The 23,469-nt window shown below is 38.9% G+C and overlaps 1 protein-coding gene and 1 non-coding gene across 5 annotated transcripts in view; one reads left to right on the top strand and one right to left on the bottom strand.

The window, feature by feature from the left end:
• NCK1 (NCK adaptor protein 1) overlaps window positions 1–23,469 on the top strand; it is a 65,039-nt gene that overhangs the window by 23,204 nt on the left and 18,366 nt on the right. The window lies entirely within an intron of this gene.
• Window positions 3,752–3,824, bottom strand: TRNAG-UCC (transfer RNA glycine (anticodon UCC)). Its single transcript has one exon. It is a non-coding gene; the product is annotated as a tRNA-Gly (tRNA).

The raw sequence follows: 23,469 nt of genomic DNA, 5'->3' as shown, positions 1-23,469 counted from the left end.
ACACTTGACACCCTCCTTTATGCATAGTTTTTGTTTCCCTTTTCTGTGTTTGAAACTCTATACCTGACTGACTGCCTTAGCCAAATCTCTTCCTCACCCTTTCCCCTAGAACAATCTAAAAGAAGAGTTGCATGTAGGTAATGTATTTGGCAGATGATCTTAGGGAACAAAAGCAAAGGACCAAGGTGAATGAAATGAAAGAAAAGATGATGTAAGAGTGTGTTATTGAATTATTAAGTGCTGTGACAATTAGGACTCAATCCCAGTGGGAACTTCTGAGGATCTTGATGCTTCTCAGTTTGTCGATTCAGGGATGGTCAGGCGTGACCTGTATCACACAATCTGTCCTTGTTCTCCTCCAGTAGACAGTTACCTCAGTAGGGAGTAAATTCTTTCTCCTTCCCTCCCCTATTTTAGGGCTGCACGCAGGAGCCTGCTAAGTGGTGTCTCACTTCATGGCTTTAAAGAAGCCTCGGGGCACAAAGAAAATGAATCACAGTGAATATTGTGGGGGAAGTAAGTCAGAACCTACCTATAATTATTAGCCTTGGCTTATGCCTAGTGTGGTAGGCAGAATAGTGATCTCCCAAAGATATATACATCCTAATCTTCTAAACCTGTGAATATCTTACGTTGCATGGCAGAAGGAACTCTGGAGATAGGTTGATTTTTCTGGATTATCTGGTGAACCCAGTGTAATCACAAGGAACCTTATAAGAGGAAGTAGGAGTGTCAGTTTTAGAAAGAGAAAAAAATGGAAAAAACTACAAAATATAAAAGAAAGGTGAAATAAAAACTATATAAACGTGAAACATTTTAGAAACAATATATTAAGTATACACTTTGAAGGATTTCAATAAACTTGACTCTGTTTCATTAAAAAAGTATGACAGTGGAGACAGAGGTCATCACAATGATCTGGCTAGGAGCCAAGGAATGTGGGAAGCTTCTAGAAGTTGGAATAGACAGGAATGGATTTTCCCCTTGAACCTTTTGAAGAAATGTAGACTTTGATTTCAGCTCTGTAAAACTTATTTTGAACTTATCTCCAGACCTTTAAGATAACAAATTGGTATTGTTTTAAGCCACTAAATGTATGACAGTTTGTTAACATGGCATTAGGAAAATTAATACAGTTAGAATCAAAAGAGAATTGGACCTCATGAAGATGAAAATTTTTCTGATAGAATCTACACCTTGCTTCCAGCCTCACCTTCAATTCTAGCTGTTTCAGGCTTTTGCTGTGTAACAAATTACCATAAATGTCCCTCTTGCTCTGCTCAGATCTGATTGTTGTTGTTCAGTTGCTAAGTCCTGTCCATCTCTTTGCCACCTGATAGACTGCAGCCTGCCAGGCTCCTCTGTCCATGGGATTCCCAGGCCAAGAGTGCTGGAGTGGGTTGCCATTTCCTTCTTCAGGGCATCTTCCTGACCCCTGTTATCGAACCCATGTCTCCTGAACTGGCAGATGGATTCTTCATACCACTGAACTACCAAGAAGGGCTGCAGATCTGTTTGGACCATGCATTGATTCTAATCCTTCACTGAGTCACTGCACTCTCAATAGACATTTACAAAGGGTTGTTGATGCACGCTGTTGGTACTGGCTGCTGCAGCTGGTCTTGAAGCAAGGATTAGTACTCAGTCGTTTTCCTCTTCCACCACCCAGTCTAGATTTTCCTTATGCTGGCCCAGCAGTTCAGCTGCTCTAGGTGGCTTGTGACCTCAAGTCCTTCCCTTCCAAACCTGAGGGACTTGAGCTCTTAGTGGTCTTAACCCTTTTTGGGCCATGGTTGCTTTGATTTCCTGTTTCCTTTGTTAGTACCAAGCATGGAAAAAGGTTTCAGACAGACTGCTTCCTACCTCCATTGTGTACAACTCCTAATGATATTCAGAATTCTGTTGTCACAGCTAGTATATTTTATTCCTTTCTTTGTCTGCTGTTCTGTCAACATGAGCCCACAGTGCCCAAGTAGTGGTTGGGCAATTCATCTAATTACATTAGATTCATCTAATGCCAATTCATCTAATTACATTTCAGTTAGTACAGTTATATTTACATTAGTCACATTTCAGCCAACACGATTGTGATAATAGTTATATAGAAAATTTTCAGGACCATGAGCGCATATAAAAGGAGAGAGAGATGAGGCCTTACATTCAGGAGTTGGGGATGGTCTCTCTAAGGGAACTCCACTTACTTGGAAATTGGAAGGATAAGTTGAAGTTAAGTAAAGTGGAGAAGAACATTCCAACCGATAGGACGTGTGCAAAGGCCCTGCCTCAAAAAGGTGCTTCTTGCCTTCCTCCTCTGGAAGCTTCTTTTTCTTTGATTTCCATGGTTGTAGCTTTTAGGCTCAGTGGAACCCTTATTGTATCTTCTGGTAAAAGTATTACCCTCAGAACCTCTAGTACAAGAGAGCTTTTAAATTGTGGGTATGGGAAACCAGATTCCACAAGTGAGTTACTGGGATTGATGGTGAAAAAGAGTTGGACACGAATGAGTGACTGAGCACACATCCATATTCTGGATACTAGAGATACAACAGCATAGTCACTGGTTCAGTGCATATACTGCATCCTGGAAGACTAGCAGGGTGATTGCTCAGCTGAGTAACATGCCATTCCATTGCTTTGTTAGTCTGGTAATTTCCTGGTGACGCAGTCTGTGCTAAGAGCAGTGGATGCTTATTATTAATACTATTTTTCCTTCACCATTAAGCCGGTCTTTTGGTTTGAGGTGATGTTAAGAGGGATCGCATTTTGGTAAAGCAAACATTTTTAAGCCATTGGATGGTAGTGCTGTATGGAGCCTTTATTGTGGTTTCTATGAGAAGGCATGATTGAAGCAGGGTAGGCAAACTTGAGCAAGTTTGGAACTGGATAGTTTGAATAATTTATAACTCCAGGTGATAGGGGTGGTCTTCAGTTGTTTCTTGTAGTGGCCCTGAAGTGATTTAGGGCAGGGAGAATATTGGCTTGGTGTATGAGAGGTTTCTTTTGATGGAAATGGTTGGGGATATAGGCTCTGGGTTCATTGTTGTACATCAGAGATGTGCTTCTGGGTTTATTTGCTATCTCTAGGGATTAGATAGGTACTCCTTGGATGACCAGTCCTTCCCTGGGTCTTAAAGGCTCTGCCATATCAGAGCATTAAAAGATATGTTGTTGTTTAGTCACTGAGTTTAGTTTAGTCCAGCTCTTCTGCGACCCCACGGACTTTAGCCTGCCAGACTCCCCTGTCCATGGGTTTTCCCAGGCAGGAATACTGGATTGGGTTGCCATTTCCTTCTCCGGGGGATCTTCCCAACCCAGGGATCAAACTTGCATCTCCTGCTTTGAAAGGTGAGTCTTTACCACTGAGCCACCATGGAAGCCCATTAAAAGATACAGGAAATTTTTAAACATAATTAATGCATTTATGCTTTCTTTAGGTTTACATTCTCTTTTGATTGAAAATGTATTAATTAAGTGTATTTTGTCTTACTAGGGTAATAAATGCATTAAAACTATAAGCTGAGATCTACCTTTGGATAGCATAATACTTTGATTGTTGCCTGGTTCTTTTTGTATCATTTCTATTGTGATTTTCTTTTAAATTTTTTGTGTAGGAGTCCATTCTTAAAAAATACTTATTTATTTGTCTGTACCTGGTCTTAGTTGGGACACACAGGATGTTTGATCTTTGTTGTGTCATATGGAGTCTTTAGTTATGGCATGTGAACTCTTAGTTGTGGCATGTGGGATCTAATTCCCTGACCAGGTATTGAACCTGGCCCCCCTGCATTGGAGGTGCAGAGTCTTAGCCACTGGACCATCAGGGAAGTCCCTTGGGGTCCCATTTTTAAGTTTTAAAACATTTAAAAGATGTTTTATTGATGATTTCAATATTATATTGTGGTCGGAGAAGGTAATCTTAGACATAAGTTCTTTGAAAGTTTGTCTTTTTTTGTGACTCTGTAATCGGTTTTTTAGTTCCATGTGTACTTGAAAATAATTGTATCCTTGTATTTTTGTTTAGTAGTAAGTTTTCTATATAACCGTTAGGTTAAACTTATTAATTTGGATCTATTCTATATACTTATTCTGATTTATCAGTTTTTAAAAAAAGTAAATTAGCAAGCAGTTCATGCAGTGGTTGAAGATTGATTTTTTCTTATAATTATATTAGCTTTGCCTTACTTAAGAGTGAGGTGTGAATAAAGTTTTGATGCATTTTATTAGTTTATTTATGCTTTTTTTTTTTTTGGCCACCCTGTGCAGCTTGTGAATCTTAGTTCCCTGACTAGGGATTGAACCCAGGCCCTGGTAGTGCTGAAAGTGCTGAATCCTAACCACTGGACAGCCAGGGAATTCCTGTTTATTTATACTTCTTTTACTGTGTATCATACCTCTCCATACCTATTAATGTTGTCATAATATTGTTTTGTCTGATAATAAGATTTCTGCATCATCTTTTTTCTGTTGGTGTTTGCCAAAATATTTTAAAATTTATTTTCAGCTTATTTCTCCTATAAACAGCCTTTAGTTGAATTTTGTGTTTTATTTTTATATCAAAGTTGATAACTTCTTACAAATGAACTAAACACATTTACATCTAGTCCTGGGTGTTCATTGGAAGGACTGATGTTGAAACTGAAACTCCAATACTTTGGTTACCTGATGCGAAGAGCTGACTCATTGGAAAAGACCCTGATGCTGGGAAAGATTGAGGACAGGAGAAGAAGGGAACGACAGAGGATGAGATGGTGGATGGCATCACCGACTCAATGGACATGGGTTTGGGTGGACTTTGGGAGTTGGTGATGGACAGGGAGGCCTGGTGAGCTGCGGTTCATGGGGTCGCAAAGAGTCAGACACGACTGAGTGACTGAACTGAACTGAACATCTAGTAGACTGAATTTTTCATTGATTTGTTTACCACTTTTACTTCTCTTTTTCTGTCTTTTGATGAGTTGGTAATTGAATACTACTTATAATTCAGTTTATAACAAAGTGGGAATATAGAATTACCTATTGACCTCATTGCCTCAGATACCAAATCCTTATATGGTATCAGCCTCAGTCACTAGATCCTTGTGTACCTAATATGCTAGGGAACTGGGTGATACAGTGATAAATACTGTTTTTATCTTAGTAGTGATGGTATTTCTGAAAGTAGATTTGGAAGCTTTTGCCCTTCAAAACTGCAAAAGAAGGGAAGGGAGGGAAGAAGGGAGGAAAGAAAAACAATTGATAAGATTTTTGTATTTAGCATGTGTTTCTTTTTAATAACAAAATAATACATGCATATCCTATATAGCCTCTTGGCTTTACCGTACTAACATTTCTTCACCAGTATCTGCAGAGACCCATATAGTTTTAATAATTGGTTGGATTAAGTTTTTAGAATGGATAATATATGCCTGGTCTATAAAACCAATGATAGATAAAATAGAAAGAATTTTAAAAGGTGAAGCCTTGTTTGAAAAAATGAGATAAATTTATATGTGGGAGTAAGTAGTAGATTAGAAGTAAGACTTGCAAAGTGGAGTTGAAGCCTTGGCAGTGCCAGGATTTAGATACGGAAATGGTTGAGGTGGTCCTGAATTCATGTCCTGTAAGATCATAGAGGCTGAGAGTCACACTTGATACTGGAGACCAGAGCTAAGGGTACTGAGCAAAACCAGACATAGGGGTGAGTTGCCTTACTTGTTATGGGAGGCACACTACAACTGCCTGCTACTTCAGAGTAAAACTTACATGGTCACAGCTAACTCCAAATTTACATTTTATTTTTTATTGTGGTTGCCATGTGCTGAGCTCAGTTGGGAAGTTCTGTTATTTAGGAAGAAGAGAACAAATAAAAAGGCAGACAACTAATGATTCCTGCCATATGGAGGCACGGAAATTGTAAGAACTGTGTACAAGAGGATTTCAGATGCAGTGGGATAAGTATATAAAGAGAAGAAGTTAGGCAGATGCATTGTGAAGGGATTGACTAACTCTGCTCAGAGAAGTATGAGGAAATAATGAAAAAAAAAAACCATAAATGAGATCATAAAGGAAATTCAGGAGTTTGCTGAGTGAGGAAAGGCACTTGTATTGAGGAATGAAATACCATATGAAGGAAGCTTAAAGTTATGATGTTGATTCTGTAAATTTAATTATCACACACATGGTATTCTGTTAAGGAGCCAAGAATACAAAGTGAAATGAGACTTTGTTTAGTTCATCTAAGAACTTGCTGGGTGGGGAGCTACTATTTAAGCAGCCTGTTTCAATGACAGGACACTCAATGCCTGAATAAATAAAAAGTGGTGTAAGAGCACAGTGGCCTGCCTGGTGTGCATGCTTAGTCACGTCCAACTTTTTGCGACCCCCATGGACTTGAGAGGGTAACAGGCAGGAAGGCCCAGGGATCTTCAAACAGAGGAAATAGGCTGCCAGTGTCAGACATTTTTTCTCTCTCCCTTAAGCGGCAGGAGGAAACAAACTGCAAGTGTCAGATTTTTTTTCTCCTTCTCCATACAAAATTAAAAGGAGGTTTCTCTATGGAAATGTTTTTCTTAAGCCATGTTAATGAAGCTATGTATTTGTTTTGGAATTTGCCTTTCTTCAAAATGGTTCCACCTAAGAATAACTTTTTCTCTTTTCAAACCTTGGGCTAATAATAGCTCAACAAACCAGTATTCATATTAATTGTTTTATGGCTGGAGGATGATACACCTCATGCCATCCTATCTCAAAAATGCATATTGTGGGAGAGGGGCCTGGTGAAACTGTCAGCCTTGAGGTATCTCTCTTATCTGATTAATAGCTTTCTAACAGACATGAGAAGGCAATGGCACCCCACTCCAGTACTCTTGCCTGGAAAATCCCATGGATGGAGGAGCCTGGTAGCCTGCAGTCCATGGGGTCGCTAAGAGTCGGACGTGACTGAGCGACTTCACTTTCACTTTTCACTTTGATGCATTGGAGAAGGAAATGGCAACCCACTCCAGTGTTCTTGCCTGGAGAATCCCAGAGACGGTGGAGCCTGCTGGGCTGCCATCTATGGGGTCACACAGAGTCGGACACGACTGAGGTGACTTAGCAGTTAGCAACAGACATGAAACAGCTTGCTAAAACTAGCAAGAGGCGGCACTTTCCATCCCCTTCTGATGTCTTACGTCAGAAGCTTTCTCTGTCCCTTCTTATACTTTAATAAAACTCTGCTATACAAAAGCAGAGTGGTCAATTCTGGTGCCTGGTCCCAAAGTTAAATCTTCTTCGGAGATCACGAATCCGACATCGTTCACCGTAAGCTATCAGACTGTAGCCCACTAGGCTTCTCTGTCCATGGAATTTTCCAGACAAGAATACTGGAGCAGGTTGCCATTTCCTGCTCCAGGGACTCTTCCCGACCCAAGGATTGAACCTGTGTCCTGCATTGGCAGGCAGATTCCCACTGTGCCACCTGAGAGCACAGTGGAGAGGCACCTAAATCAGCCTTATCTGATGATAAGAGAAATGACTCTTGAATTTAGGTTCCAAAGAAGGAGCAATGCAGAGACAAACATCTTTAAAGGATGCCAAATTGGGGAAGCAGAACATGGATCTTTATGATGGAGCATAGGTGAGAATATGGAAAGATAGGTCTGTATGAAGGTGGTTTTATTCTGAGGGCTAGGAGGAACCATTGAAGGATTTTGAGTAGGGGACTTTTAAAAAAGCTCAGATTACTGTGGCTGTAGCATGGAGACTAGGTCATTTACAATTTAATAATTAAACAGAAATGCTAAAAAAGGGAAACATTAGACCTAGGAAGTTTAAATCTATTGGGTTGACCAAAAAGTTTGTTTGGTTTTCCCACAACATTTTACAGAAAAACCTGAATGAACTTTCTGACCAACCCAATATATAACTTTCCCCCCAAATTTTTAATATTGTAGTAAAAATACATATAATGCAAAATTTACCATCCTAAACTTTCCTCCCGGTTTTATTGAGATATAATTGAAATCAAGTGCTATGTAAATTTAAGGTGTATAACATAGTGACTTGACTTACATATATCATGAGATGATTAGCAGAGTAGGTTTAGTGAATATCCATCATCTCATATAGATGCAACATTAAAAAATAGAAAAAAATTTTCCTTGTGATGAGAACTCTTAGATTTACTCTCTTAACAATGTTTATCTATAACTTACAGCAGTGTTAATTATCTTTATCATGTTTTACAGTATGTCCCTAGTACTTATTTGTCTTGTAACTGAAAGTTTGTACCTTTTGACTGCCTTCATCTAATTCCCTCTCCCAACCCCTCTGGTAGCCACAAAACTGGTCTCTTTTTCTATGAGTTTGTTTGTTTTTGGAGTATAATTGACCTACAACACTATATGTCTCTGATATACAGAATATGATTCATATTTCTGTATATTTCAAAATGATAAGTTGTTGTCATCTGCCACCATACCAAGGTATTACATTAATTATTGACATATTTCCCACACTGTATATTTCATATCTGTGACTCATTTATTTTGTAACTGAGAGTTTATACCTCTCAATCTCCCTCACTTAACTTCTCCTGTTCCCCCCACCCCTCCCCTCTGGCAACCACCTGTTTGCTTTCTGTATCTTTCTGTTGTTATGTTGGTTGGTTTGTTTTCTAGAGTCTGCATATAAGTGAAATCATTCAGTATTTGTCTTTTTCTGTCTGACTTACTTCCCTTAGCATCGTACCCTCTTAGGTCCATCCATGTTGTTGCAAATGCAAGATTTCATCTTTTATATGGCTGAGTAATATTCTTGTGTGTATGTGTGTGTACACATACATATATACCACATCTTCTTTATCCACTCACCTGTTGGTCACTTAGTTTGTTTCCATATCTTGGCTCTTGTAAATAATACTGCAGTCAACATAGAGATGCATGTATCTTTCTAAGTTAATGTTTTGATTTACTTCAGGTAAATACCCAGTAGTCAAAATGCTGGGTCATACGGTAGTTTTATTTGTAGGATTTTGAGGAATCTTGACACTGTTTTCTGTAGTGGCTGTACCAATTTACATTTCCACCAACAAGTGCATAAGGTTTCTGTTTTCTCCACATCTTCACCAGTACTTATTTGTCCTTTTGATAATAGCCATTCTGGCAAATGTGAGATGACCTCTGAGTGAAGTCCTAAATCTATTTTTGAATGAAAATTACACATGGAGGCCTTGAGGGGAAAGTAGAATTAAGTGCAGCAGTTAATGTGAAAGATGCCCAAATGTTATGATTAATTGCATGTTAAATAGGCTGGAATTTCAGGTGACCATGAGTTTGGTGTATGTCAGGAGAATATGGTTGGTAAATTTTACTGTAAATATGGTAAAAGTGATGATGCAATCTAAACCTTATTTATACTGTACATTCCCCTATCCTGTCTGTTCCGTACTCTTTTGGAAATATGTACAACTTCGAGTGACACTTTTAATACGTACAATAATTAGAGTATACTGAAGAGTAAGGAGTGGAATAGTGAGGTGGTTAATATAGTGAAAAAAAGTTAAAAACACAAGATAAATATGGTCTTGTTTAGGCCATAAAATTTAAGGGGAAACTTAGATCATAATTTTGATGCTCAAAAAAAGACTTTTTGATTTTATCTTATTCAGTTCCCTTATTTTACAGATAAGGAAATGGAGTTTCCTGGAGGTTGATGTGACATTCCCTGAGTCATAGCTAATGACTGAGCAATGTTTAGAACCCGAGTGTGTGGTTAAAAAGGAAATCGAATGTATCATAAGCATGTTTTATTCATGGGGCAGTCAAGCAGGACTGGAACTACTGTGAGACAAGCAACTAAGTTGCCTAGGATACAGAACTGAAGGAAGTACTCATTCTTAGGTGCAGCCCTTGCACTTCTAAAATCCTTATTTATCAGCGTAATGTATGAACGTGATTTAAAATGTCAAATAAGACTAAGAGGTACCTCCCAGCCCAACACATTAGGGATAGCTTGAGGAAGCTAGGTGGGGTGATGGTAGAAGAGAATTGTCCCTTCAGACCTAGCCCTCTGTGTGAGGTTATCTAACAGTTTGTGAGCACTTGTGGAACATTGCTTCACTCCCTGAGAACAGTGTAGGGTGTACTGTTGTCAGACTTGGACTGTTTCCTATTCTTTTTTTCCTTGAATCAGAGAGTGTAGATTTTCCTTTGTGCTTCTAAAGTTGTGTTCACCTACACAACCACCTGGGATTCTCTCAAGCTTGGCTGAAGAGTTAGAGAATCTGTAGACAATCCTCATTTCTTCTGCGTTACAGCGCACATACCAATGTGGAGGAAGTTTAAAGATAATTGTAAAAAAGACATGAGATATATCAGGTGTTTTACTGTCACAGTCAAGTAAAACTGGTCTCTCTATGACTCCTTTTTTGTTTTTGAGGGTGCAGTCACCTAATTCAGCTCCATTCTTCTTGGAAAAAGAACATGTTTCTTTTTGAGAGTCCTTTCCCCCAGCAGTTAGGGGGTAGAGGCAGACAAGGCTGAGTAAAATGCCTCCTTCCATGTCTCAGGAAGATAGTTTGTATTTACCAGCACCTCCAGGATGGATGACTCATGGAGTAGAAAAAGCTCCCCTCCGACTATTAGTGGTTTCCTTTTTTGCATTACCCTGTGTGAGGAGAATGAAGCCAGAATGTACAGCCTCTGTCTTAGAACTAGTAAGTATAAACTTGTTACGCTGCTCTTCTGGATCTATCCTATTTTAACCTGATACCAAGCTTGCCTTCTTAGGACCATTATATTTTTTGTTCTTTAGGCCTTTGGAATTCAAGGCAGGCCATATGTTTTTATATTACATTTTAAAATTGGTGTGTTCTGGCAGCTAAGAGTTTATAAAGTGAAAAGAGAGGCTAAATCACCATGGAAGCCCAGATAAATGTATAAACAGTAGCAACACATTGGACCTAATTTATGCATGCATTTGGCATAGTTTGTGATGCTGATTGGAAGTGAAATGTGTTTAAGATAAGTCAGCATTATAGGTAAAATAATAGTAACAAGAAGTAAAACTTTTCTCACTAGTCTGTAAGCTCTTCCAGGACAGCTTTAGTTTTCTAAGCTGGTTCACTGACACTGTGCTTGACACACAGTAGGACCTCAAAGAAAAAAAAACACCTAGTAAACATTTACAAAGTGAAAGCTTGGTAAAATCAGTGATTTGGTTGTTTATAAGCACCACATAGTGTTCAGTGTTAGCTTTCATTAACCTATTGCAGAGTGTTTATATGTACATGTATAGGCACACATACAAAATTGTTAAATATGAAAGTATCTATACTTGCTAGTGTTAGAGTTTCCTTAAACCTCGTCTAGCTTTTTATATTCTTGTTTTTGTTCATTTTTCTTCCATCTGAAGTCTTTCTTATACTAGTCTTTTCTCCTTTAAATTTAATACTTTTTTTTTCCAGTCAGTTCAGATGCCTATCATTCTTACATGTTGACCCTTTTAGTTTGTTTTTAACAGAAAGGTACTTTTTCGCTTGTGAAATGAAAAATTCAGAGATAGATTCTAGATAGAAGAATGATTAGGTTTAGAGGTTCAAAAAATGAAATCTAATTTTTATTTGCCCCTCAGCTTCATTGCCAGGTTCCACGTGGTGATGGTTACTCTGAGTATACATGTTCTCAGGTTTTAGTCTGTTGGGAAAAGGGTATCATCCCAGTAACCCCTAGACATACTGGGAGTTTTTCAGGATGAGCATATTGAAGTTAGTTATTTGGGGATTTCCCCCTCTTCATTGTTTATTGAGAGATCTGTAGCCCAGCCTAACTTCCGGAGCTAGTCACTTGGGTATTGTCACTCTGCTGATTTTTATCAGAAACAGGAAGTTGTCAAGTTATGTGCTAAAGTACAGCAGATTTCTAAAATTGCATTTGTATTAGCATGGGAGATTTCCCTTTAGAATCACTAGCTGGTTCTTCTCTTTTTCCTTGGAATATAATAACTGGCTTCCCCCAAACGGTCATATTTCCATGATCTATATTCATAGCAAGAGCTTCCCAGGTGGCGCTAGTGGTAAAGAATCTGCCTGCCAGTGCTGGAGACGTAATAGACACGGGTTCAGTCCCTGGGTCCAGAAGACCTCCTGGAGGAGAGCACAGCAACCCACTCCAGTATTCTTGCCTGTAGAATCTCATGGACAGAAGAGCCTGGTGGGCCACAGTCCATGAGGTTGCAAAGATCGGATATGACTGAAGTGACTGAGCACTCACACATATGTAGCAAACATTACCCTTTCTCATTGTGTACAGATCCTACACAATATGAAGATGATTGTTGACATGACTTAGTGTCATTAATATATAGATACACCTAATGAATTTGTAAAAGTAGGTTGGGAAGAACTTATTTTTATGTGTTTGGCTTGATGTTATTCCCACATTTAGATAAGCAGTTCTCTAAAGGAGCTTCCCTGGTGGCTCAATGGCAAAGAACCCAGAGGAGCCTGGTGGGCTACAGTCTATGGGGTCGCAAAGAGTCAGACATGACATAGCAACTGAACAACAGTAACAACAACAACAACGTTGCTAAAGTGGACCTTTCAGGGAGTTCCTAAGGCACAAACTGTTTTCATTAGACTGGGATATTCAGTTTCTGTTTCCACTCTGAAATTACTAGAGACTGCTTGAAATGCAGTGTTATAAAGATGTCAGCATTTGGAAGGTCTGCAAAACTTGGTGACTGTATATTGAGTGATGACACAATACCATATATAAGTAAAAATAGTTACATTTAAGGCCCCAATGAATGTTTTCTGCTGTATGTTTATTTTAGTTTACGTACAGTAGGATTCACACTTTGGGGTATAAATGAGTTCGACACATACTTGGAATGAAGTAATCACAGTGATGTAACACCACAGTGTTAGTATAGAACAGTTCCTTCACCTGCTCAAGAAAAAAAAATTTCTTTCTTGCTTTGTAGTCATATTCTCTTCCCACCGTTAACTTGTGAAAGCCACTGGTCTAGTCTTTGTTCACATTAGTTTTGCCTTTTCCAGAATGTCATATGTAGCCTTTTGAGTCTGACTCAGTGAGATAGCTGTGTCCTATGGTAAGTTATGTTTAATTCTGTAAGAAGCTGCCAAACTGTTTTCCATAGTGGCTGTGCTGCTTTGCATTCCAACAAGCAGTGTATGGATTCAAACTGCTCTGCAGCCTCATTCACACCTATTATTGTCAGTTTTTGTGTTTGTTTCTCCTCTATCTCACTTGCTTTCCTTGCTCCCTTTTTCCCTTTCTTTCTTTACTTCCTTCCTTCTTTACCTCCCTTCTCTTTTTAAGCCATTTAATAGCTGTGTAGTGGTAGCATTTTGTGGGTTTAATTTGCATTTCTGTAATAACTAATGATATTGAAGATCTTTTCACATGCTTATATACTCTCCATATGTCTTCATTGGTGAAGTATCTGTTCAAATATTTTGTCTATTCTGGAACTTCCTGGTGGTCCAGTGGTTAAGATTCCATGCTTCCAATGCTGGGGGCATGGGTTCAATCCCTGGTTGGGAACTAAGATCCCACATACTGTACAATGTGGCCAGAAAAAAAAAAAGAATATTAAAAAAAATTGCCCATTTAAATATTAAATATTTAGCATTTAATTAAATATATTAATTTGATAATCAGTGGCAAAGCATTTATTATTAATAATAATTTAGTGTATGAAATCTTACAGACTAGTGGTTCTACTGGCCTGGCCCCCATGGCTTTGGGCTGGGAGTCTTTCTCAGGCCTGTTGAAACCCAGGTAATAGCCTCCTCTTTGAAAACTGGGGAGGCAGCCTTCATGATTTCAGAGTCACCTTTGGGGTCCTTGTTCTCACGTCTTGAACAATATCCCAAGTTACCAACTGAATAGGTTCGTGGTCCCATCCTGTAAAAGTCTTCTAAGAAAACTGACAATCTTTCTTCTTCTTCCAATTCAGATTGGCTGTTTCTTGCTTGGGTGTCTAATTAAGTCTGATTTCACACCCATACTAATCTCTTTATCATGGGGTCCTGGGCCACAACTTCAGTATTCTGTTCTGAACATAGTGCTTTCTCATTTTTTCCAATATATATAGGCAGAGAGTTTTTCAACTTAATATTTAAACTTCTGTTTACCACTTGAATAACAATTGCATCTTTATTTCTCTACTTGCATTTCAGTATTAGCATTCAAGAGAAGCCATACTGCTGCTTCTGCACATTGTTTGGAAATAGCGTCAGCCAAATAGTTCAGTTTCATCCTCAAAAGTTCTACCTTACACTGAACAATAAGACATGAACAAGTTGTTTTCTTGGTCATTCTTGCTAGAGAGTTAGCAATTTTCCTGATCATTTCAAAGAACATCCTTTTGGTTTCAGAGTATGTTTTGTTTGAGTTTCATTGATCTCTGATCATTATTAAGTTGTTCTATTTCCTTTGGGTTTAGTGTGTTCTTTTTGTAGTTTCTTAGGGTGGAAGCTTACATTATTGATTTGAGATCTTCTTTTCATACATCTTGTAATAGCATTTTAATGCTATAAATTTCTTTCCAAGCAGTGCTTTAGCTTCATCCAGCAAATTTTCATTTGTTGTGTTTTCATATTCATTCAGTTCAAAATATATTCTAGTTTGTTTTGAGAAGACCCTTTGGTGCATGAATTATTTAGAATTGTGTTGTTTAATTTCCAAATATTTAGAAATTTTCCAGTTACCTTTCTGTTCCTGATTTCTAGTTTAATTCCTTCATGGTCAGAGAACATATGCTGTGTGATTTCAGTTATTTTGCATTTATTAAGGTTTGTTTTATGGTCCAGAATATTGTCTGTCTTGGTGTACTTGAAAGATGTGTACATATGTTGCTTTGTTGAGTATAATTTTCAATTAGATTGAGAGGGCTGTGTTTAGATCTTCTGTATCTTTGCTGCTATTCTGTCTACTTGTTTTATGTATTATCAAGAGTAGTGTTACAGTCCCCAAGAAAAATGGTGAATTTCTTTACTCCTTTCAGTTTTAGTAGTTTTAGCTTCATGTATTTTGGAACTCTTGTTTTGCTGTTGTTCAGTTGCTAAGTGGTGTCCAACTCTTTGCGACCCCATGGACTGTAGCACGCTCGGCTTCCCTGTCCTTCACCATCTCCTGAAGTTTGCTCAGATTTATGTCCATTGAGTCAGTGATGCTATCTAACCAACTCATCCTCTGTCACCCTGTTCTCTTTTTGCCTTCAGTTTTTTGATCAGGGTCTTTTCCATTGAGTCAGCTCTTTGCATCAAGTGGCCAAACTATTGGAGCTTCAGCTTCATCATCAGTCCTTCCAATGAATATTCAGGGTTGATTTCCTTTAGAATTGACTGGTTTAATCTTGCAGTCAGTCCAGGGGACTCTCAAGAGTCTTCCCCAGCACCACAGTTGGAAGGAATCAGTTCTTCAGCACTCAGCCTTCTTTATGGTCCAACTCTCACATCCATACATGACTACTGGAAAAACCATAGCTTTGACTATACAGACCTTTGTTGGCAAAGTGATGTCTTTGCTTTTTAGTATGCTGTCTAGGTTGGTCATAGCTTTTTTTCCCAAGGAGCAGGCATCTTAATTTTGTGGCTGCGGTCACCATTCATAGTGATTTTGTTTAGAGCCCAAGAAAATAAACTCTGTCACTGTTTCCATTGTTTCCTCATCTCTTTGTCATGCGTGATAGGACTGGATGCCATGATCTTCATTTTTTGAATGTTGAATTTTAAGCCAGCTTTTTCACTCTTTTCTTTTGCTCTCATCAAGAGGCTCTTTAGTTCCTTTTCGCTGTCTGCCATTAGAGCGGTATTATCTACATATCTGAGGTTATTGATACTTCTCCCAGCAGTCTTGATTCCAGCTTGTGATTCATCCAGCCCAGCATTTTACATGATGTACTCTGCATGTAAGTTAAATAAGTAGAGTGTCGATATACAGTCGTGTCTTAACTCCTATCCCAATTTTGAACCAGTCTGTTGTTCCGTGTCTGGTTGTTACTGTTGCTTTTTGGCCTGCATACAGGTTTCTCAGGAGACAGGTAAGATGGTCTAGTATTCCTATCTCTTTAAGAATTTTCTGCAGTTTGTTGAGATCCACACAGTCAAAGGCTTTAGCATAGTCAGTGAAGCAGAAGTAGATGTTTTTCTGGAATTCCCTTGCTTTCTCTGCGAGCCAGTGAATGTTGGCAGTTTGATCTCTGGTTCCTCTGTCTCTTTGAAATCTAGCTTGTACATCTGGAATTTCTCAGTTTATGTACTGTTGAAGCCTAACTTGAAGGATTTTGAGCATAACCTTACTAGCATGTGAAATAAGCACAGTTGTATGGTAGTTTGTACATTCTTTGCCATTGCCCTTCTTTGGGATTGGAATGAAAACTGACCTTTTCCAGTCCTGTGGCCACTGCTGGGTTTTCCAAATTTGCTGACATGTTGAGTGCAGCACTTCAACATCATCATCTTTTAGGGTTTGAAATGGCTCAGCTGGAATTCCATCACCTCCACTAGCCTGGTTTGTCATACAGCTTCCTAAGGCCCACTTGACTTCAGACACCAGGATGTCAGGCTTTAGGTGAGTGACCTTATCATTGTGGTTATCTGGGTTATTAAGACCTTTTTTATATAGTTCTTGTGTATTCTTGCCACATCTTTCTAATCACTTCTACTTCTGTTAGATACCATTTCTGTCCTTTATCGTGCCCATCCTTGCATGGGATGTTCCCTTCCCTTGATATTTCCAATTTTCTTGAAGAGATCTCTAGTTTTTCCCATTCTGTTGTTTTCCTCTACTTCTTTGTACTGTTCATTTAAGAAGGCTTTCTTATCTCTCTTTGCTATTCTCTGGAAGTCTACATTCAGTTGGGTATATCTTTCCCTGTCTCCCTTGCTTTTTGCTTCTCTTCTTTCCCCAGATGTGTGTAAAGCCTCCTCAGACAACCGTTTTGCCTTCATGCATTTCTTTTTCTTTGGGATGGTTTTGGTCACTCAGTCCTGTACAGTGTTACGAATCTCTGTCCATAGTTCTTCAGGCACTCTGTCTACCAGATCTACAGAATATTAGAGTGGGCTCCCATTTCTTTCTCCAGGGTGTCTTCCAGACCCAGGGATCTAACCCACATCTCCTGCATTGGCAGGTGGATTCTTTGCCTCTGAGCTGCCTGGGAAGCCCCTGGTAATTTTTATTCTGAAAACCATGTGGTTAGATAGCCACTACAGCTTTCTTTTGAAATAATATATACTTGATTCTTTTACTTTTAATCTATACAGCATCATATTTAAAATGGATTTTTGGTAACAGTTGGGTCTTATTTGTTAATTTAATCTTAATTATATTTAATCAATATAATTATTGATACATTGAGTTTTAATATTTGTTACTGTTTGTTTCTTGTGTTTTTTGTTCCCATTTCCCTTCTTTTGGATTGAGTATTTTTTTAGTATCTGTTTAATGTATCGGTTTTTGGCTATATCTCTTTGTCCCTCTTTTTAGTAATTGCTCTAAAGATTATATCTAATTTAATATACCATATATTTAATATTTAATTTCCCCCATATTATTAAATATAAATATAGTATATTAAATTGAACATTATACTTCCCTGGTGGCTCAGTTGGTAAGGAATCTACCTGCAATGCAAGAGACCCACGTGGGTCAGGAAGATCTCTGGAGAAGGAAATGGCTACCCACTCCAGTATTCTTACCTGGAGAATTCTGTGGACAAAAGGAGCCTGGTGGGCTATATAGTTCATGGGGTTGCCGAGTTGAATGTGACTGAGTGACTAACACTTTTACCCCTTCTTCCCCTCACCCCCACCTCCCCGTATATCTTTTAAGTTTATATTTTACAACTTAAGCTAGAACATAAAGCCTTAACAACTGTCTAGGTTCCATTGTCCTATCCACTTACATGATAATTGTCATATGAATTGTACATATATAGGTTGGAAGCTCCCCCCATGTAAATGTTATAATATTCCGTTTCAAGAGCTGTGTATATTTTGAAGATCTTAAGAGATGAAGATTAATCTTCTTATTTCACCCAGATATCCCCGTTTTTATTGCTCCTCCATCATTCCTGAAGTTTCATTTCCCTTTGATACTTATTTTTTTTTTTTACCAGTTTTAGCCTTGAAACTTCCTTTACATTTCTTTTAGAGCTAGAGTGTTGGCAACAAAATGACATAATTTTGCTTCATCTGAGAATATCTTTATTTCATTTCATTCCTGAAGGATATTTTCACTGAATATAGAATTCTGAATTTTGAGTTATTTTCTTCCAGTATTTTTAGATATGGTTTATGATTTCTGATGAAAAGTCCTTTCATTCAAATTGCTCCCTATATCAGGATTTTTCAACTTCAGTACTTTGGACAGGATAATTTCTTGTTGTGGAGTCCTATCCCATTCATCATAGGATGTTTAGCAGTATCTCTAGACTATACCCTTTAGCACCCCCACCCTTGGCTCCCCCTCCCCCCACAGTGGTAATAAAAAATGACTCTGGACATTGTAACATATCCCCAAGGGATATGAAATAACCCCCCAGTTGAGAACCACTGACTTGTATGTATATGTTGTTTTTCTCTGGCTGCTTTCAAGATTTTTCATTTATTGTTTTTAGCAGTTAGATTCTGATGGGCTTGGACATGATTTCAATTTATCCTGTTTGGATTTGCTTATTTTCTTGAATCTATAAGTTTATGACTTTTGCTAACTTTTGGAAAGTTTCAACCACTGTTTCTTCCAAGTGTGTTTTTTTCTGCATCAGTAGCTTTTCTTTAGGGTTTCCAAAGACATGAATAGCTTTTTTGATATTGTCCCATTGGTCCCTGAAGCCCTGTTTTTTTCTTTTTCAAAAATATTTTCCCCTCTCCATTCTTCAGGTTGGATCATTTTTATTGATCTGTCTTCAGGTTTACATAGCTTTTGTGGTATTTTGCTGAATGGGACCCTTTAAAAAGATATGTTCATTTCCTAATCTCTGGAATTAGTGAATATTACCTTATGTGATAAACAGTATGATTAATTAATTTGAGAATTTTGAGAGGAGGATAAATTCCTGTATTATCTGGTAAGCTGTAAATCCCATGACAAGTAAGCTTATAAGAGTGAGGCAGAGGGAGATTTGCTAGACAGAAGAGGAGGAGGCAGTATAACTGCAGGGGCAGAATGATGCAGTCACAAGGAATGTTTACAGCCACTAAAAGCTGAAAGAGGCAAAGTACTGGTTGTTCCCTAGAGCCTTCAGAGATAGTACAGATCTGTCAGCACCTTGATTTCAGACTTCTTGATTGTATCCTTGATTGAGACCTTCAGATCTGTGACAGAATAAATTTCTGTTATTTTTAAACCACCCAGTTTGTTACAACAGTCATAGAAAATGAATACATCTGCCATCTTGATTCTGTGTGCTATCCAGTGAAATTTTTATTTCAAATATTGTGATTTTTTAGTTCTAAAATTTACATTTGATTCATTTAATAGCAGCTTCTCAGATTTATCTTTCCATTTGAGTGTTTACCTTTATTAATGGAATGCGGTTATATTGGCTACTTTAAGATTTTTAGTAAGTCCAACATCTGGGTTATTTATTGGTTGGCATCTATTAGTTGTCCTTTTCTTCCAATTTTTGGCCAAATTTTCCTGCTTCTTGGTATGTTGGGTAATTTGGGCTTATGTACTGGACATTTTGAGTATTATGTTGTGAGAATTTGGATCCTGTTAAAATTCTTTGGAGAATTTGCTGTTGTTTAAGCAGGCGTCAATCTGGTTAGGTTCAGAGCAGTTTTTACTTGGTTTTTATGGATTGTAGTTCCAATATCAGTTTCAGTTTATAAACCTTTGCTGTGCTGATTGCATCTGTTTGCTGTATGCAGTAGTCAGGGGTGGACTGGGCTTGGGCGGCATTTATTTTGTACTTCAGTTCTCAGTGCTTTTGTAATACTTATTTGGAAATTCCATGAATGTCCAACTTGGTGGAGGTTTAGTACTTAAGTTGGTTCATAACTAGAATTATAGATATTAAAGATTCACAAGCTCAATACTAATTGGAGTGTTAAGGATAGCTTTTATTCAATAAATATTACAGTAGGGAAGAGAGAATTCAACTTTGTCAAAACAAAAGGCAGGAGGCTTTTTCAAAACTGGGGTGTACTAAGGGAAAGGCATCAAGTGGTGTTGAAGTGGGATTGGTCCATATGCCTAGGGGAACCTGGGTTTGTAATTGTTACTTATCCAGAGGAGAAATAAACTTCTGTTTATAACAGAGGCAGTGGTGCAGGTTTTAGAGCTAAGTGAAAGTCCCTCAGTTGTGTTCGACTCTTTGCGACCCTTTGGACTGTAGCCCACCAGCTTCCTCTGTCCATGGAATTCTCCAGGCCAGAATACTGGAGTGGGCCACCAGGGAAGCCCAAGTTAGAGCAAGGCACCCACCAAAGTTAAGTCCCTATCTTCCTACAGGGTCTGGGAACAAAAATGAGAACTATCTTCTTGAATGTTTGCATTTTAAAAAGATTGCTCTGCAGTCCTTGAAAAGGCAGTTTTAGGTGGTAGACAATTTATATCTCAAGGGGGCAGAAGAAGTACTTATAATTGCAAGCTTTCTAAAGTAACTGCTTTAAGAGGGATTTCAGGGGCCTGTCATCAAGTTTTAGCTGGAACAAACAGTAAATTCTTCTGGCAACACTGAACTTTCTTAGGCAGGAAATTAAGGGGGCTGGAGGAGTCATCTTAGGGATGGAGCCATAAGTTGGAAACTATCCTAGTGTTTGTTCAAGTCTGTTAGTTTGAGAAGTCATTTATGACAAAGCATTTATGCTGAGAGTCTGCAGTTTTTATAGATCAGGTTTGAGGCCTACTCAAGAAGAGGGTTCAGAGGAACCTGACTAGAATTTGGTCAAGAAGAAGTCTTTGTCATAGATTACATTCTTTTGCTCTTCTTTCATGGGAGTTTTCCCCATATTCTCCAGTTCCCGTAGCCAGAAAAGTTGGGTTCTCTTATTAGACGTCTGAGCACTGAATTGATGCTTTCAAATTGTGGTGCTGGAGAAGACTCTTCAGAGTCCTTTGGACAGCAAGGAGATCAAACCATTCAATCCTAAAGGAAATCAACCCTGAATATTCATTGGAAGGACTGATGCTGAAGCTCTAATACTTTGGCCACCAGATGTGAAGAGCTGACTCATTGGAAAACACCCTGTTGCTGTGAAAGATTGAAGGCAAGAGGAGACAGGAATAACAGAGGATAAGATGGTTGGTTGGCATCACCGACTCAGTGGACATGAGTTTGAACAAACTCAGGGAAATAGAGAAGGGGACAGGGAAGCCTGGTATGCTGCAGTCCATGGGGTCTCAAAGAGTTGGACACGACTTAGCTACTGAACAACACGTACAGTTTCAGTACGTACTGAACAACAACAGTTGCTCAGTTTTCGGCACAACTATGCCTGCCTTCAGGGTGAAGTGGTTAGAGAAAGCATAGATGTCCCTTTAGGTTCTTTTTTTTAAGAAAAATTATTTCTCTTTTGGTTGTGCCGCATAGCATGTGGGATGCTAGTTCCATGACCAGGACTCAAACCCACGTTCCCTACATTGGGAGCGCAGTCTTAACCTCTGGGCTGCCAGGGAAGTCCCTTCCCAGGGAAGTGGTCTTAATGTATATGCTATCTCCACCATTGTGGCAGTAATGCACATCCACCGTTGCTGGCCTTGGGACAGGGCTGGGAGAGGAGGAGAAGAAGGAAACAACCTCAGAGACTTAACTTACCCACTCTGGCTTTCAAGAGCCTTTTCCCCCAGTGCTTTGGCCAGGTGAGCTTCTCTTCCGTATGAGGTTTTTCCTTATTGTACCTGCTACACAATTTCCTGTTCTGCTTAGTTTAAAGTAATGCTTAAAATTCTCCAAGCCAGGCTTCAGCAATATGTGAACCGTGAACTTCCAGATGTTCAAGCTGGCTTTAGAAAAGGCAGAGGAACCAGAAATCAAATTGCCAACATCCAATGGATCATTGAAAAAGCAACAGGGTTCCAGAAAAACATCTATTTCTGCTTTATTGACTATGCCAAAGCCTTTGACTGTGTGGGTAACAGTAAACTGTGGAAAATTCTGAAAGACATGGGAATACCAGACCACCTGACTTGCCTCTTGAGAAATCTGTATGCAGGTCAGGAAGCAACGTTAGAACTAGACATGGAACAACAGACTGGTTCCAAATTGGGAAAGGAGTACGTCAAGGCTGTATATTGTCACCCTGCTTATTTAACTTATATGCAGAGTACATCATGAGAAATGCTGGGCTGGAAGAAGCACAAGCTGGAATCAAGATTGTGGGGATAAATATCAATAACCTCAGATATGCAGATGACACCACCCTTATGGCAGAAAGTGAAGAAGACCTAGAGAGCCTCTTGATGAAAGTGAAAGAGGAGAGTGAAAAAGTTGGCTTAAAGCTCAACATGCAGAAAACTTAAGGTCATGGCATCTGGTCCCATCACTTCATAGCAGATAGATAGGGAAACAGTGTCAGACTTTATTTTTCTGGGCTCCAAAATCACTGCAGATGGTGATTGCAGCCATGAAATTAAAAGACGCTTACTCCTTGGAAGGAAAGTTATGACCAACCTAAACAGCATATTAAAGAGCAAAGACATTACTTTGCCAACAAAGGTCCGTCTAGTCAAGGCTATGGTTTTTCCAGTAGTTGTGTGTGGATGTGAGAGTTGGACTGTAAAGAAAGCTGAGTGCTGAAGAATTGATGCTTTTGAACTGTGGTGTTGGAGAAGACTCTTGAGAGTCCCTTGGACTGCAAGGAGATCCAACCAGTCCGTCCTAAAGGAGATCAGTCCTGGATGTTCATTGGAAGGACTGATGTTGAAGCTGAAACACCAGTACTTTGGCCACCTGATGTGAAGAGCTGACTCATTGGAAAAGACCCTGATGCTGGGAAGGATTGAGGGCAGGAGGAGAAGGGGACGACAGAGGATGAGATGGCTGGATGGCATCACCGACTTGAGGGACATGGGTTTGGGTGGACTCTGGAAGTTGGTGATGGACAGGGAGGCGTGGCATGCTGCAGTTATGGGGTCACAAAGAGTTGGACACAACTGAGCGACCGAACTGAACTGAAGAAATAAAGTATGTGTGTGGTGGGGTGACCAAAAGGGAATTTATTGTTCAGTCAAATTTCAAAGGAAATTTTATTCAAAGAGAAATTTATGTATTGATCTTTTTTTCAAGGTTGATTTTCCTCTCCAAGCTACCTATTGTATACTTCCAGAGTCCTTAGGTAGCTGATTCTTTGCATTTTTTTCATGGAGGTTTTAGTTGTGATCAGTTGGAGAGAGGGTTTGCAGCAGGCTTGTTTACACTCATCATTCCTGAAATTAAAAATGCTTGGGCCAGTGATTTTTAATATTTAAAACAGTATGGAAAAGTTCATTGATGAAGTTTTAGATTCCACATTAGAAACTAGTCTTTAAGAAA

This window comes from Giraffa tippelskirchi, chromosome 2, assembly GCF_054371585.1.
Source record: "Giraffa tippelskirchi isolate mGirTip1 chromosome 2, T2T-mGirTip1v1.2.pri, whole genome shotgun sequence".
NCBI classification, from domain to species: Eukaryota; Metazoa; Chordata; class Mammalia; order Artiodactyla; family Giraffidae; genus Giraffa; species Giraffa tippelskirchi.
The sequence above is the reverse complement of the archived record's forward strand: the minus strand, read 5'-3'. Positions and strand labels throughout refer to the sequence as shown.